Below are 18,418 nucleotides of genomic sequence, written 5' to 3' on the forward strand. Positions count from 1 at the left end.
ACATACTGAGAGAATTTTTAAACAACCAGAGGAGAAGAATTTGGAGATTGAATTAGCAGTATAGTTTCCTAGTTAACTACAGAAAACATAGAAAGTTATTTAGTAAAGTTGGCTCAGGTTTAAAAAAAGTCATTATTTACTACATATCTCAGTTTTGAATTATATACATAGTCATGATAATTTAAAACTAAATATTGATCTAATCTATATTAAAAAGTAGTAATATCAGGAGTGAAATAACAAGAAATTAGCTGTGTAGAGTGGGAGAGAGAGAGGAAAGAGAGGAAAATACTCATCTTTTATAACAGGAAGTCAGTGGATAGTGCTTAAACCAAAAAAAAAAATAAGAAATAATGCAAGCTTGATTTTTAAAGATATAATGATAAATAAACTGTTCAGCTAAAAAATAATTTAAAATGGCCAACTGTGGGGTAGGAGAAAAGTTAAAAGGGAGAAGGGAGACTGAGTACACTAATTTTTAACTTTTAAAATTAAATTAATCTTAAAATGTGCAATTTTGACTTTGATAAAGACAAAATTTTTGAAAATTTGAATATAATGCATAATGATCCCATTAATGATAACAACAAATACAGCATCAAAAGAAATATTCAAAACTTATGTTAAAACAAGCAAGCAAACAAATGATAAAACTTTACACACAAATATAAGTATCTGAATAAATAGAAATGTTTCACATGAGAAAATTCAATATTACAAATATGATTATCATCTATTTCTCTTATATATTTAAATAATTTCCATTGAAATTTTAAAACACTTTAACAAATGATGCTGAGATAATTGAATATCCATGTGCAAAAGAATGAACTTGGACTTCTACCTCACACTATATACAAATATTAATTCAAAATGGATCAAAGATCTGAATGTAAGAGCTAACACTATAAAATCTTAAAAGAAAGCATAGGTGTAAATCTTTGTGATCTTGCATTAGACAACATGTTTTTAGCTATAATACCTAAAGCACAAACAATCAGATATATACACAGGAATGCATCAAAACCAAAAACTTTTCTGGTTTGAAGGACACTATCAAGAAAATGAAAATACAACCCAATGAAAGGGAGAAAATATTTACAAATCATATATCTGATGAGCCTAGTATCTAGAATATATAAAGAACCTTTACAACAGAATAATAAAGACAAATAACACAATTTAAAAATGGGCAAAGGATTTGAATAGACGTTTCTCTGAAGAAAGTATGCAAATGACCATTGGTCCTTTGAAAAGCACCTGAAAAGATACTAAACATCATTAAATATCAAGGAAATGAAAATGAAAACCACAATGAAAAGAGTTCTACTTCCTGTGTGACAGCATGGTGAGCTCCAAAGTCCAACCCCCCAGCAAAACAGGTGAAAGTTGTATTTGAAAACACAATGATTTAGTCTCTGGAAATGCTTCTAAGGGTATACAACAAAATTTTAAAAAATTTTTATTCCAGAAAATCTACTAAAACTTAATAAGAACAGTAAGATTCTGTGGTATTCAAAACAAGACCTGCTCCCTCCCTCCCCTATCCAAGTTCATCAAGAGACAAACTCTACTCCAAACTGATGAGGTCAAGAACACAGGGCTCTCTTTCCTCCCAGCTTCCAGTTGGAGGGCTAACTTCCTAGAAGAGGGGGGATTTCAGCATTTCTTCTCCTATGCCTAGTTACTGCTTTCTGAAGCTAAGTTTCAGGTGAGAAGTCAGCTCCGGGTGAGAGGTCAGGGCTCCCTTCTTCCACCAAGCCCCCACCTTCGGGATGGAGGATCTACCTTAGGCATAGTATCATTGTGAATTATGGGGCCCTGATCACTCTTGCCCTAACAAATAAGGCAATAAAGAAGAAATTGAGAAACAAAAGCATGCAAGACATACAGGACACGAAAACTAAAATGGCAGAGATAAATCCAACTATATCAATAATAACATTAAATGTGAATGTATCCAACAATCCAGTCAAAAGGCAGGAATCACAGACTGCATTTTGAAAACACACACACACAAGATCTAACTCTATGCTATCTACAGGATATACACTTTAAATGTATATACAGGATACAAATGTTTTCAAAGTTCATCCATGTTGTAGCATGTGTCAGTACTTCATTCCATTTTATGCCTGAATAATTGTCTACTATATAGATACACTACATTTTCTTTATATATCTATAAGTTGAGCATTTGGATTGTTTCCATTTTTGGCTATTATGAATGCTGCTGCTATGAATGTTTGTATACAAGTTTTTGCGTGAACATTTATTTTTAGTTCTTTAAGGTGGGACTTCGGAGCTCACCATGCTGTCATGGAAGTGGAACTCTTTTAAGTGTGGTTTTGATTTGCATTTCCTTAATGTTTAACAATGTTTAGTATCTTTTCATGTGCTTTTCAAATCACCAATGGTCATTTGCATACTTTCTTCAAAGAAATTACTATTCAAATCCTTTGCCCACTTTTAAATTGTGTTATTTGCCTTTATTATTCTGTTATAATGGTTCTTTATATAATAAATATATTATTCTATAATAATATAGAAATATCAGTGTATATACAGGATATACACTTTAAATTCAAAAATTCAAATAGATTAAAAGTAAAAGGATTATCCTCAAGTGCACATAAAATATTCTCCAAGAAAGACCATATGCTGTACCAAAAAAGAAACCTCAGTAAATTTAAAAGGATAGAAATTACAAGATACGTTCTATAACCACAATGGAACACTATTAGAAACCAATAACAAAAAAATTTGGAGTTTCACAAATATGTGGTACATAACACACCCATAAATAACCAATAGGTCAAAGAAGAAATCAAAGAGAAATTAGAAAATAATTTTAAATAAATTAAAATTAAAATATAGCTGTCAAAATTTATGAGGCATAGCTGAAGTAGTTACTTTAGAAAAGAGTTTGACAATTCTTCAAAAAGTTAAACATACAGTTAACATATGATCCAGGAGGTTCACCCATAGAACTATACCAAAAAAACTAAAAATACATGTTCACACACATAAAAATTGTGCACAAACATTCATAGCAGCATTATTCATAATAGCCAAAAAATGGAAACAACTTAAATGTTCAACTTACAAATATATTTAAAAATGTAGTATATCTATATAGTAGACAATTATTCAGGCATAAAACAGAATGAAGTATTGACACATGCTACACATGCATGAACCTTGAAAATATTATGCTGAGTGAAAGAAAACAGAGATAAAAGGTCATATATTATATGACTACATATATATATGAAATGTCCAGAATAGACAAGTCCATAGAAACAGAAAATACATTAGCAATTGCTATTCTCAACATTTCATATACATTTAATCATATAATATGCGGCTAGAAAAGTTTTTTAAAGGTGATTTCCACCAAAAACAAAGATGTTTCTGGAGACAGCTCATTGGCTGGGCAAATCCTAAATAGCAAACCCATTCTGATTGGTTAGTTAATTGGGATACTCCCAGCTGAGTTGTTGAAAGCTAACATTAATAGATACTGAATTCAGTTGTTATCCAACGCTATTGAAACATCTTGTTGTTTGACCTTTAACAGCAGTGAGTGTAACCCTCTTGCAATTTCCTGACTCCACTTTAAAGCTTTAGCCTTAATAACTTCCTTTTTTTTTACATTTCCCCCTTTTGATCAAGAACTTTCTTCAGAAAGCATTGCAGATCAATTGGCAAGTCTTATTTTGTCCCTCATTGCTGAGATGAATGTGACCAAGGGATTCGTGTTTCTTATTGGGAGTTACAAGTTCTAAGAAGTGTATGGCTGTATTGGGCCACATTTGAGTCACAAAGAGATTTTGAGAAGAGAGTTCTCAAGCAAGGTTTGGTCCAAAAAAAAAGTTATCAAATAAGATGTCTTTTCTGAATCATAGGCTTGATAGACCACGCTGAGCTTCTAAGTGACAAGTATTTTGGATGGAATTTTAGCCAGATTTTGACTATAAAGGGTAGTCAGCTATACAGATCAAAAAGCCAAACATTTTAATGATGGGTTTTCCATTTAGCTAATTAACATGTTCATAGATTTTACCTACTCAGTCTCTACTTTGTTAGAAGCATTTATTCAAGTATAATAGTAGGTATTGGCGACAGTGAAAACACCCTCTGCTTGGCCATGAGGTAACTCTGTTGCGCAAGAGAGTAGAAGGCGAAAACCAGAATATAGAGAAGGCAACATATAAGTGGCTCAATATTTCAGGGATCTTAGTCATATACAAGTCTAGTCGGGGTGTTCTTGGATGATCAGTCAACTTCAGCTGACATATGTTTCACTTCTGGGTCATTTTTAGCCTCAAGTCTTTGATTGTTTCTGAATTACAGCAGGAGGTAAGAGAATCCTTTAAATGAGAAACATGAATCTAAGCGCCAGCATCTTTTAGTTTGGCAGGATGTGGATTGGGAAGGAGTACCTGATATGAACCTTGCCACCAAGATTGAAGGAAATTGTTTTGTAAATGTCTCTTCCAACAAACAAAATCACTAGACTAAAGGTTGTGATGTTTGGTATTTTCATATCCCAGAAGCACAATGTGGAAAGATTGTCTACCAGCGTATGATTTTTTGTCTATAGCCTTAATTATTCCTTTGTAATATTGGAGAATGTCTCCTTTAGTCAATTGAATAACAAAGGAAAGAGGGCTAAATGCATCAGTCATCCAGTGATAATTTCAAAAGGTGACAACTTGTGTTTTATAAAAGGTGCAGACCTTAGATTCAATAGGACTAGATAAAGTGCCTTTGGCCAGGGAAATTTTAATGTTTCCACAAATTTTGACAGCTAAGTTTTGATAATGTCATTTGCTCTTTCCACCAGTCTTAAAGATTGTGGACAGTAAACCCAATGCAAGTATTGTAATATGGGCCAAACTTTGCAAATTTGTTTTGTAATATGGCCAATGAAGTGAGATTCTCAGTCACTATGTAACTCTAATAGTATACCCCATGTAGGAATAATCTTTTCTAATAACTGTTTTGTAACAGCTGAGGTAGTGGCAGGTTGGCAAGGAAATGTTTCTACCCAGTGAGAAAACATACAAATTATACTGAGAACATATTTATAACCTTGAGAAGGAAGCAACTGAATGAAATCCATTTTCCAAAGAAAAAAGGGTCAATTAGGCAGGTCAAAATGACTGGAACTCTGAACTGTTTTCCTGGATTGAATTTTGGCAAAGCAGTACAAGTCAGTTGTACCTCTTTGGCGATCCTAAAACGTTTCCCCACCAATACAGTTTCATAAATCTTGTAAGTCTATCAGTTGTTCAGTAAGTCATCTGATGTGTCATTTCAGGTAGGAATTTTTTATAGATTCTCATCATACTGGTTTATCATTGGACCATATCATAAATTTGTTGGGCAAAAAAATGCAATTGTTTTTAATCCCAAAATAATGTTATTTATGTGGGGCTTGAGACTGAGCCACTTTAACAACATTATTTAAATTCTTTTGGGGGAAATAATTAATATTCACTATAAATAAGGTTTTCAGTCTTAGTGGAACTCAACATAGCCATTTTGTGGTGCGTGAGCAGCCAAGTTGTTTCCTTTAGCCTCAACAGATTCCAATTTTGAGTGCCCAAGAATTGTGATTATGGCCAAGGCAAAGAGAAGTTGAGTTGAATTTAATAAATTTTTGACAAAAGCTCCATTTTTAATTTGGTTCCCTCCAGAAGTTAGAAATCCTCTTTGCATCTGAAGCAACCAAAATCTTAAACAACCCCAAGGCATAACAGCTGGCTCTGTGAAGATTTTCAGGTTTACCTTTCACCAGGATACAAGCCCCAGTTAGGGGATAAAGTTCTGCTTGCTGGGCTGAAGTAGCCACTGACAACACGGCTGCTTCAATTGCTTAAGAAGGGTGATAATAGTACATCCAGCAAGATACTTTCCTTCATTAACTGACATATATGATCCATCAGTAAACTATGAAAATTCTGCATTTGGTGTAGGTGTTTCCTGTAAATCAGCTCTAGGTTTTAGTAGCTGGTCAGTTAGATTTAATCAGTTATGAGGTGTCTCGTCATTGAATAAGAGATGGCAAGTTGCTGAATTATGATTATTGAAATGAGAAATAATACTATGAGAAGTCAACAGCAAGATCTCATAAAAAGTGACTCTGCTTGTAGAAAGATATTGAGTATTATGAGAATTGATTAAAGCTTCTACAGCGTGAGGAACATAGATTTAGTTAAAGCCACAGTGCCTAATACAGCTCCCATGCAGGAAGGGAGTCCCTTAGCTACTGAATCTAACTGCTGGCTGTAACATCCAAGGGGTGTGTGTTAATCTCCACGTTTTCAGTTAAGAACCCCTAATGCATTTTCTTCTCTTTCATTCACTAGAAAGGAGGAAGGGGAGCTGATAATTGGGATGCCCTAAGGCAGGACGACCTAGAAGTCCTTATTTTAATTGAAAGGTGACTATATAAGCATTCTCTTCCCAGTCCAGAGGCTCTAGCTTATTAAGTTTCAGAAGGATATATAATGATTGAGCTATTAAGAAAAATTAGATATCCAGTTTCAACAGTACTCTGCCAGGCCCAAAAACCCTTGCGACTGTCTCTTAGTCTGAGGTTGAGGAAAGCTTAAAATGCTTTTGTATTAGTCCCTTCTCACATTGCTACAAAGAAATACCTGAGACTGAGTAATTTACAAAGAAAAGAGGCTTAATTGACTCACAGTTCTGTGGGCTGTTCAGGAAGCATAGCGACATCTGCTTGGCTTCTGGAGAGGCCTCAGGAAACTTACAACTATGGCGGAAGGCAAAGAGGGAGCAGGCATGTCACCTGGGCAGAGCAGGAGGAAGTGGGGGCTACACACTTTTTTAAACAACCAGATCTTAGGAAGACTCACTCACTATCCCAAGGACAGTATCAAGAGGATGGTGCTAAACCAGACATGAAAAATTCCACCCCTATTATCCAATCACCTCCCACCAGGCTCTACCACCAACATTGGGGATTACAATTTGACATGAGATTTTGTGGGACACAGGTCCAAACCATGTAAGCTTTTAAGTCTATCAGGATCCAAGAGAGGTCCCTAGTTTAATATCAAATATCTGAAATATTTGACATGCCTTGGTAAATTGAAATTTTCTCTGGAAACTTTATGGCTTTTGTCTGCTAGAATTTTAAGGATATAAACACTATCATGTTCAGAAGCCTCTTTACAAGGAGAACAAAGAAGGTTATCAACATACTGCAAGACAGTCGACCCTTGGGGGAAATAAATGTCTGTTAAATCTGCCTTCAGTACCTATGAGAAGTGAGAGGGGCCTTCAGTACATCCTCGAGGCATTTCTGTCCAGGTATGTTGTTGTCCTTTCGATGAGCAGCAAACAAAAATTGACTCTCGGTGTCCACCAGAACCAGTGCCTTTAAAAAGCATTACAAATGTCTATCACTGTGAAAATTTTACTTTCTGTGGAGATGAAAGTCAGGGAGGTACAGAGATCTGTAACGATACAGTGTCGAAGAATGATATTGTTATCAATGGCTCTTAGGGCCTGTGCAAATCTCCACTATTGCCATGAGGTTTCTTTACAAGAAAAATAGAAGTATTACAGGAGCGAGGGCAAAGCAGTACAAAATTCTCACCATGTGAAAGAAAATGAAGTAATTAAGGCTAAGACTTTAAAGTGGAGACAGGAGATTGCGAGAGGATTGCACTCACACTGCTAAAGGATTACAGGATATTCCAGCTGACTTGGATAACAACTGAATTCAGTGTCTGCAGCCCTTCAACATCTCTCAGCTGGGATTATCCTAATTAACTAACCAATCAGAATGGGTTTGTGTTTTAGGATTTCTGGCTAGCCAATGAACTGCCTCAAAAAACAACTTTTTGTGGAAGCCACCTAGAAATAGAAAAATAGATCAATGAAACAGAACAGACCCAGACAACAGAGCAAAGAGCAAAGTATAGCTGGGAGCTAAAAATAACATAAAAGAAATATTTGAAGTTACAGCAGAAAAGATGTTATTCAAAAGTGGTATAAGACTAGACTATTCTTGTGGGAAAAAAATACTAGATACCTAGCTCATAATAGCCAAATGTAAATGTGTCTATGGGAAAAATTGAAAAATGTGTTTTAATGAACTTTAGTTTGGATAGATTTTTCTTGAGATGACACCAAGAACAAGATTCAAAATGAAAATGATGACATATTTGATCCCATATATGTTTTAAATATTTGTATGAGATATTGGAAAGAAACTGTTAAGGCAACTAAAAAGTACTTGAAATCTATTCAATTGAATCTAATATTTATATTATATAAAAATTACTCACAAACCTAAAAAAGCATCCAATTTAAAATATATTTAAATATTATATATTATTATATAAAATAAATATATAAATACAGGATTTTTTAATTGTGTGTGTATACATACATACATTCATTTAAAGCAAAATACATATAGGATAAAAGGCTCAACTTTATTCATGATCAAAATAATGCAAACAAAATAATACTGATATATTAATTTTACCTATCAGGTTAGCCAAGATTTAAAATGTAAGCATAAAAACCCCCCATGCTAGTAAGGCTAAGAAGGAAAGGGAAATTTCATACATAGTAGGGGTAAAATGTTTCTGGAGGGAAATGTGGCAACATTTATAGAAGTTAAAAATATAATTTTCTTTTATACAAAGAATTGCACTTGTAAGAATGGATTTTAAGAAAAAAAATTCATTTAAGTGCAAGGATATTCACTTTAGTATTCTGTGTAATAGTGGAAAAAATTGGAAACAACTTAATTGCTCATCAAAAGGAGGATGTGTAAGTATATCCAGGGCTATTCATATCATGGGATACTATCTGTAGTTGCATAGAAAAAAATACCCATCGTCTTCTATTAAATTACGAATAAAGGGATTCAAAACAGTATATATAAGATAATTCAATTTCTATAAGTAAAAATATGTATGCATAAAATTTGGAAGGACTATAACCAAAAAAAGGAAATTGGGAGTGTACAACTAAATATTATCAACATTTCTCTAAGTCAGTGGGAATATGGATATTCTCCTTGTTTTTATTGCTTGTCTGTATTTTCTAGCCTTTTAAAGCATTTATTTCTCTGTTAATTTTCCAAAATAAAAATTTTAAATAGGAAAAAGAGCAAAGAAAGAAACTTTTCTTTGCTGGATTTAAAATGTATTCCAACAATAACAAAGTAATAACTAAAACAGTGTAGTGCACTGGCCCAGGAAAATAATAAGCACATAAAGGATAAGAAATATGATATAAATATTTATAAACTCATATAGATGAATATATTTTTAAAATATGTGGATATTTCAATAAGTTGTGCAATAAATGTAGGAGTTTTTTGGGAAAGTCATGAAGTACCAGAAATTTACGTGAAATTTATAAATGCTTAGGGGTAGGAAAATGCTTTCTAAGCATGGTTTCAAAGGCAGAATCACAAAGGTAAAACAGATTTAATGCACAATTTAAAACTATCTATGTCCGGACACAGTGGCTCACTGCGAAATTCCAGTACTTTGGGAGGCCAAGGCGGGAGGATTGCTTGAGCCCAAGAGTTTAAGACCAGCTTGGCAATATAGAAAGACCCATCTCTACAAAAAGTAAAGAATTGGCCAGTCATGGTGGCACATGCCTGTAGTCCCAGTTACTCATGAAGCTGTAGTAGGAAGATCGCTTGAGCCCAGGAGGTCGAGGCTGTAGTGAGCCCTAATTGCACCATTGCACTCCAGCTTTGAAGACAGAGAGAAATCCTGTCTCAGTACATAAATAAATAAATAAATAAATAAATAACATGTTCTATGTATTTAAAATATAGCCAAATCAAAAATAAAATGAAAATTTTGAAAAATATTTGTTAATAAATGAAAAAGACAAATGCTCATAACATATAATTTTCACAGAATAAAAATGTAGCTATGATTATATCTCTACTGGCTGGTGTTTTTCACATCCACAGTCCACATCAGAAAACAGCAATCCTGAGTTGATTCTTCTGTCTCAGGTACTACAATTTTCAATATATTGCATATAAAATACGCCCTGTATCCTGGCCCCAACTGACTGGAACAAGCACCAGTGTATGCTCTGGTTATCCTTTTTCTGACTTGGTAACAATCTTTTCTTGCCCTTCCCTGATCCACTCTGCTCTGTGTCCCAGAGGGCTGCACACATGCATGCACACACACACACACACACTGCACCACACAGGCTCTTAGATCTCTGCATTCTGGTTGGGTCTAGCCAATTGAAGGCACCAGCGAAAGGTTGGAAGTGTGGGAAGAGAGGTTCGGGGATGTAGTCTCTGCCTTCCTCCCTGCTCCCCCTTGCACTGTGGTTCTGGCAGTGTCTGGTCCCTCTACCATTAGTGCTCTAACCAGGCAATCCCCTGCCACACATCCACCATTCAGTGACACTAATTCCTTATCACCACTTCAAGCCTAAGGTCTTAATGGGTTTATTTTTAGTTAATGTTGTTACTAGTCTCTGAGTGCCTCAACATCCCTTATGATTCCCCTTAACTCTGCCCACACCTTGGTAAAAAGCCTCTTCATTAAATTCTCCCCAAAGTCCCCACAAGTTGACCTTCATTTCCTGTAGTCCCTGCCTGAGAAAGTGGATGAACACAATGCTATCAAAAATTAGCAAGGACCTGCAACCTCCTCTGAGTTGGCTTAGTAAGATTTTATGCCTAATCAGAATGATCCCCATTAAGATGACACATCTCCCTATTTATATCTCCTTCAGGTGAACTCAGAGGAAGTAGGTCACTGAGTTCCAGGTGTATCTGGATGACCCTAAACTCTTGTAATTCTCTATGATGCCAATGCACTGGAAGCCCTGGGAGTCGTAGGGGGCTTGTTGTTATAACTCAGATTTCAACAGGCTTTTCTAACTCCTTAAGACCTAGAAAAGTCTGTGAAATTTTAGCCACTGTCAGACTTATGAGACTATAAATATTGGAACAAAACAGGTAAATTATTACTTCCTGATGATGCTTATGAAGCCCGAGAAAATCAGCTAAAAGAATACTATGTATAAATAATTATTCCATAGCTGACTGGTTCCATATTTGTCATAAATTATTTTTTATTCTTGATTTTTCCCTCTTCCTAATGTCCCATTGCAACGAGATCTTTGGGGTGTCACTTTTCTGGCCAGAAACTTCTGTGGCTGTTGTTGTTTAGCTGTGCCCTGTCCCCAGAGGTGGAGTCTACAAAGACAGGTAGGATTCCTTGAGCTGCTGTGAGCTCCACCCAGTTCAAGCTTCCCAGTCCCTTTGTTTATCTACTTAAGCCTCAGCAATGGTGGCGCCCCTCTCCCAACCTCGCTGCTGCCTTACCTCCAGATCGCAGACTGCTGTGCTAGCAATGAAGGATGCTTCGTGGGCGTGGGACCCTCCAGGCCAGGTGTGGGATATAGTCTCCTGGTGTGCCCGTTTGCTAAGATCCTTGGTAAAGCGCAGTATTGGGGTGGGAGTTACCCAATTTTCCAGGTGTTGTGTGTCTCAGTTCCCCTGGCTAGGAAAAGGGATTCCCTTCCCCCTTGGGCTTCCCAGGGGAGGCCATGCCTCGCCCTGCTTCAGCTCTTGCTGGTCGGGCTGCAGCGGCTGACCAGCACTGATTGTCAGGCACTCCCTAGTGAGATAAACCCAGTACCTCAGTTGAAAATGCAGAAATCACCTGTCTTCTGTGTTGCTCGCGCTGGGAGTTGGAGACTGGAGCTGTTCCTATTCGGCCATCTTGCTCCGCCCCCTTGAAACTTATTAGATAAAAAATGGGCTTAAAAAGGGAATAGACATGATTGAAGAATGGACTGATGGGCTAGAAAACTAAACTTTGTTTTTACCACCTAAAAGCAGAACAGAAAGAAAAGATTTGGAAAATAAAAGAGAAAAGTGGACATGCAAAAGATATATTCAGAAACTCAACCCCTATTTATTTAAATAGAGTTCCAAAAGGAGAAAATAGAGAGAATGGAGGAGAGAAAACAAAGATGACTTTAAGAACATTTCACACAGCTTAAGAAACACAAAAGTCTTCAGATTTAAAAGTCCCATTGAGTGACAAGCATGGTGAATGTTACAGAGGCACAAATCCAGATTCTCCCATGGTAAGTTTCAGAGCATCAAGAATGGAGTGTAATGTTACAGATTTTGAGCACAGGGGGAGAACATAATTTGACTCTAAAGAAATAAAAAGACTAATCCCATGATTTTCTTTAGCAACACTTTGTGATAGAATGCAATAGAATTTCCTCAAAGTTCTAAGAAAAGTTTATTTTGAACCTTAACTACATCTAGTCAAACTAGCATTGAGATGAAGTACAAAACAAAGCATTTCAAACATGCAAGATTTCAGGAAGTTTATTGCTCTCAGGTTCTCTCTGAAAGAACTATTCAAGGATCTATTCCAGCAAAAAAAAAAAAAAAAATGAATTCAGGTCAAAGGGAAATCACACACACACACACACACAAGTGATGATGTAAAACTCAAGGAAATCATATAATTAAACTCAAATAATTATTGATGCAGGCTGCAAAAAAAATGAGTTTGGAAAGAAATCTCAGTGTCAACATGAGAGATAATAATACAAGGCAAGAGAGTGGGTTTGGGGGAGAAGAAAATAAAAGTGTACTGAAGTTTTACCTTTTTTTTTTTTTTTGAGACTGCATCTCACTCTGTTGCCCAGGCTGGACTGCAGTTCACTGCAACCCCCACCTCCTGAGTTCAAGCAATTCCCATGCTTCAGCCTCCCAAGTAGCTGGGACTACAGGCACAAGCCACCACACCCAGTTAATTTTCGTATTTTTAGTAGAGACAGGGTTTCAGCATGTTGGCCAGGCTGGTCTCGAACTCCTTGTCTCAGGTGATCTGCCCGCCTTGGCCTTCCAAAATGTTGGGATTACAGGCATGAGCCACCGTGCCTGACCTGAAGTTTTAATCTTGCTTAGGGAAAAGCATATAGTGAATAGATATATATTGACTAATTATATAAATCAACCTAAAATATTTAAAAATCAAAATTCTTAAAATTAAAATTCCTTGGCTGGGTGCAGTGGCTCACTCCTGTAATCTCAGCACTTTGGGAGGCCAAGGCGGGCAGATAATGAGGTCAGGAGATACAGACTATCCTGGCTAACACAGTGAAACCCCGTCTGTACTAAAAATACAAAAAATTAGCCAGGCTTGGTGGCGAGCACCTGTAGTCCCAGCTACTTGGGAGGCTGAGGCAGGAGAATGGCTTGAACCCGGAAGGCGGAGCTTGCAGTGGAGGCAAAGCTTGCAGTGAGCCAAGATCGCACCACAGCACTCCAGCCTGGGCAACAGAAGGAGACTCCATCTCAAAAAAAAAAAAAAAAAATTAAAATTCCTTAATTGTAATTTTTAAATTCTTTAAAATTGTGTTTCTATTTTAATTTGGTTGTACTTTGTTCTTAATTCTTGAGACAATCACTAAGGATAGATACTTTTACCCCTAGAAATACTGTTTCACTTCATGAGAGATTATTTCAAAAGTTATCTTCAGCCCCTATGGCACCCTTTCACTCGCCTTAACCAGTCCATCACTAATGGTCATGCCAGTTTCATCCCAATACCTCCCCAGTCTATCTGTCTCTTTTGAAACCACCACAGTTCAGCCCATCACACCTCTTACCTGGACAGCCTCAATAGTCAGCCAACTGGAATCCCTGTATCAATGTCTGTTTCCCATTGCCTACACTGCAACTTCTCAAAGATCTTCTCAAAATGCAAATCTGTTCATGTCTGCTCTTGGCTTAAAACTTTTTGATGTCATTAGGTATATACAAGAGACTTCAATTATAATCGAGGTCATATTATTTAAAAGCATTATCCAATTATCGTATTCCATTTAAGTTCGTAGTAGTTACATGAATATTTATTACATTAGTCTCTGTCATCTATATATGAAACATTTCTCACATGAGAAAAACAGCCAAAAGTTCAAAACAAACAAAAAATCAAAATCAAAACATAGCAACAGAGATTTTTCAATTGCATCCTTAATGAAGTATTGAAGTTTCCTATGTCCAATCCTTGCTCATGGGCCATGCTAATCTTCTCTGTATCCAATTCTAGTACATGTGCTCCCAAAGCGAGCACTATATGTCTAAACCTAAGACCTCCTCAGTTATGAGATTAATACTTCTCACACTTCTTTGAGTTCTTTGAGATTTCTTTTTGCCATAGAGCTTTTGTTGTTTCTGCCCATGGCTCTCTCTGCCACCTACTCTCTATAAACTCCCTGGTTAATTCCTGTTTAAACTTCAGATTTAAATGTAAATATCACTTTCTTGGAGATGTCTTTCTTAACCTATCCAGCCTAGGTCAAGATAGATAGATCAATAGATAGATGATTGATAGATAGATGGTCTTATTGGTTTGCATTACATATTCCTCCAAACACCTATTGGCTTGTGATAATGTGCTGATTTATGTAATTATTTTATGTATGTATTTTGCCATTTACTATAGGCCCCATATGGGCAGGAACAATGTCTGTTTCGGTTCCTTATTTTCAAGTCTAGCATGGAGTGACCCCTTGGTAAGTGTGAATTGAATGAAGAAGAAAAGGGACATGCTGTGCCTAGGATATGGTCAAAACTCAGAACCTGGAGTTAAAGGGAAAGGTATTCTATTGCCTCTCCTGCCACTTAGCTTTGGACAATGTGCGTGTGAGTTGAATGAAGAAAAAAAGGGACATGCTGTGCCTAGGATGTGGTCAAAACTTAGAACCTGGAGTTAAAGGGAAAGGTATTCCATTGCCTCTTCTGCCACTTAGCTTTGGACAATGCAGTTAAGCCTTCCCAGCTAGGTTTCTTCATGAGTAAAATGAAGGTAATAGTAGTACCCCTGCTACAGGACCATTAAGAGCATTAAATGAGAAAGCTCAGCAGCGTACCCGGCTCATAGTAGACACTCAAATCATTATTCATTATATTTTCATACTTCTGTATTTTTCTTCTTTTGTTACAAAATTTTCACACTGACATGTTCCCCCTCTCTGCTTATGCTCTTCTGATTGTAATGTGTTGATCTTTTTTGTCGAACTGAAGCTGCTTTCCATTTCAGGCCATCTGTAGAGCATTTGAACGATAGGAGGAGGAGATGATGGCGCTGCCATTTATCTGTCAGATGTGTCACTCTCTGTGAGGGGCTGTGTTAGCCTGGCACAGACCTGGGGTTCCACGGGCTGCAGGGAACCCACCCGATATAGAGACCTCTGGGCTGGGCCCCTTGTTTTTCCTTTTGCTCTGTTGAATCCTTGGTTTTTATTTTTCTTCAGGGAAAACATGACTGTGTTTTTCTCGTAGATTTGTTTTGTTTTATTTTTACTTCAGATTCATGTGCTTATATTGGACAAATCTTAAAGCCTCCACGTGTTATCCAAGGAAAAATGTATTGCTTTTTATTGAGTTGAGACTGATCAAGCTATCAAAAATCCACGCCTGGCTGAGGCTGTCTTAAGTTTGGTCAACTTCTCTAGGTTCGGCAAGATTTTGTAACTATTACTAAAGTCTGTGGTGGCAAAGGGGCTCCATGAAGGGAAATGTCTGGATTTAAAGTAAACTTTAATTACATCTCACACCCCTGCTCTAGACCAATGTTTAACCCCAGGAAGAAGCTTAAAACTGTGACTCCGTTCGAAACTCAGGAGTCATTTTAACCTAATTGCTCTCTTATAGCTTAAAGGGGACACCTAAGCCTTTAAGAATAAACTCATAGTCCCTGATTCCTGACTCTAGTTTCCCTGAAGAAGTGCTCCCTGAGGATCTGCACACTATCGCTAATTTCAGTAAATGTTTTCATGGTCTTGGCTGTAGAGTTAAGGCCTAACAAGTTCCAGAGAAACCAATTTCCTGCTCAAGGAACCTTCCTTACCAAGTTTCCTAATTATCCCCAGTCATTGCCCTGTAGAATCCAACTGGCCAGGGGAGGCTGTTAATAGGCCACAAGTGGCAGCTACAGTTAGGTTACCAAGGAAACAGATCAACAGTGCAGAGAGCGATGTTTGACACAAGGAGACCAGGGACCTGTAAATACATGTATTTCCTGCCACCTCTTGTTTCCTGAGGTGGGGGGAATCAGGACATACATCCTCCCTCTCAAAGTCATTGAGAAATTGACTATCGTGAATTCTCCAAGCCAACATTCTGAAATTTTTGGTCTCAAGACTCCTTATACTTCTACAATTTCTAGAAAACCCCAGAGAGTTTTTGTTTATGTAGATTATAGCAATTCATATTTACTATATTCAATATTAAAACTAAGACTTTTAAAAACATTTAACTCATTCAAAAATAATAACTCTGTTACATGTTGACACAGAAATAACAATTTTGATCAAAAATATTTAAAAGATGTTATTGTTTTACTTTTCGCAAATCTCTTTAATATCTGGCTTAGAACACAACTGAATTCTCTGTTTCTGCATTCAAATCTGTTGTGATATAATGCATCATGTAGCTTCTGGAAAACTCTACTGTACATTCTTGGGCAAATGAGAGATAAAAGGCAAATAATATTTTTAAATTACTATGAAAATAATTTTGATCTCACAGCACTCATTTCCCACAGGCTCCAAAACCAACTTTGAGGGCCACTATTCTAAACAAAACTGCACTAAAAGATGGTCATTGATAGCTTTATCTGAATGAAACACAAAGCAAAGCAATTGACCAAGAGACAAGTTTTCAATTATGAAGGTGGGAGAATCTGTGCTCTGCTCTTCATATTTCTGCTACTTTTGGCCATCCTGACCTACAGGAACTTCCAACCTCCTGTCCAGACATCCTTATAATGACATCTGGCCCTAACACCAAACATAGGTTTGCTGCAATTTTCTTTTGAAACAGTGACTTGAAATTCTATAAACTGCCAAGTATCAGCAGTCCATAGAGTTTTTAAGCAAAGGCTACAATGTTAGGAAAAAGCAGGTAATATTTGGCAGCAATAATCACAGAGACTGAACGAATTTTCATCTGTAATAAATGCCTGGTTTTCCCCACCTTTATAAAGGCCTGTCTGAGAAGCCAAAAGATATGGGTAACACGAACTTTCTAAAAAGAATTGCCCTTATGTACTTCCCAAAAGTGACTATATCTTATGCCCAAATTGCATATACTGATGGGATTCTTTGGATGCCAAAAGAGTTGCACAAGGACACATGATGATCTCAAGTGGTGTGTCAGACCTCCAAGAATAGCCAGTATTGATTTGAACAACTCTGACCTACATAATAGGTCTCTGCTTAAGACCTATTATTCCAGCCATACAGTTCTACCCAATCTGGCCACCTCTGTAAGGCTGTTTGAGCCTGGGCTACATATTGGAGACAAGATCTTAGTGCACAGCCACTAACGCAATGCCTGGGGCACTAAAGCCCAACGTGAGGGTACTTTCAGTTCCTGTTCTTTTATCACATGAGAGGCAGTAGAATACACCTACTAGTCAAAAGCACAAACTCTGAAGTCCAAGAAACCTGTGTTCTAGTCCTACCCTGTCACAAAATAATTTTGAATATTTGGACAAATTATTTAGTATCTTTCAGCTCCTTTGTCAAATGGTATTGTTGTGAAGATTAAATGAGTTCATACATGTAAGACACTTAGTAAGGTATAGAGTATTCAATAAATACTAGCTATTTTTTTAAGGGACGGGGAATCCTTATGTTACCTGTGCTTGTCTGGAACTCCTGGGCTCAAGAGATCCACCCGCCTCAGCCTCCAAAAGTGCTGGGATCATAGGCATGAGCCACCATGCACAGCCTATACTAGCTATTATTAAAATACAAATTTTATTTTGTTTTGCGCATGTGTTACTTTCTTCAGTGACTCCCCATACCTTTTTAAATTGAGTTGAATCTCTTTTTCTTAAGTCATAACATTTTTATGGTGTGGCATCACTTCCTGCTGCCACCACCACTACCAGCGTTGTATGCAGATGTCACACAGTTCTACTCAGAGACCTTAAACTCCCTCATGCTTTCCAAACACCAGCCTTAACATAGATGTAGAGTCCTCTTTCTTGTTTTTCCCATATAACTAACTCTTACTGGTCTTATAAAACATGACCATAATTATCCCTATCATGAAGCCTTTCCTGACCCTTGCCTTTTTTTATTATTTTGGACAAATTCTTTTTTTTTCAATTTTTAAAATTTATTTTATATTTCAATAGATTTTGGAGGGAACGGGTGGTGTTTGGTTACATGAATACATTCTTTAATGGCGATTTCTGAGATTTTGGTGCACCCATCACCCATGCAGTATACACTGTACCCAGTGTGTAGTCTTTTAGTCCTCACCCTTCTCCACCCTCTCCCCCAAGTCGCCAGTGTCCACTGTATCCTTTGTATGCCTTTGCAT

At 36.9% G+C, this 18,418-nt stretch overlaps 1 pseudogene; it reads right to left on the reverse strand.

Annotated features, from left to right (window-relative positions):
- Window positions 1-14,056: 14,056 nt before the first annotated feature.
- LOC116269860 lies at window positions 14,057-14,153 on the reverse strand (annotated as a pseudogene).
- Window positions 14,154-18,418: the final 4,265 nt, after the last annotated feature.

Source organism: Papio anubis, chromosome 12 (genome assembly GCF_008728515.1).
Source record: "Papio anubis isolate 15944 chromosome 12, Panubis1.0, whole genome shotgun sequence".
In the NCBI taxonomy this organism is placed as follows: Eukaryota; Metazoa; Chordata; class Mammalia; order Primates; family Cercopithecidae; genus Papio; species Papio anubis.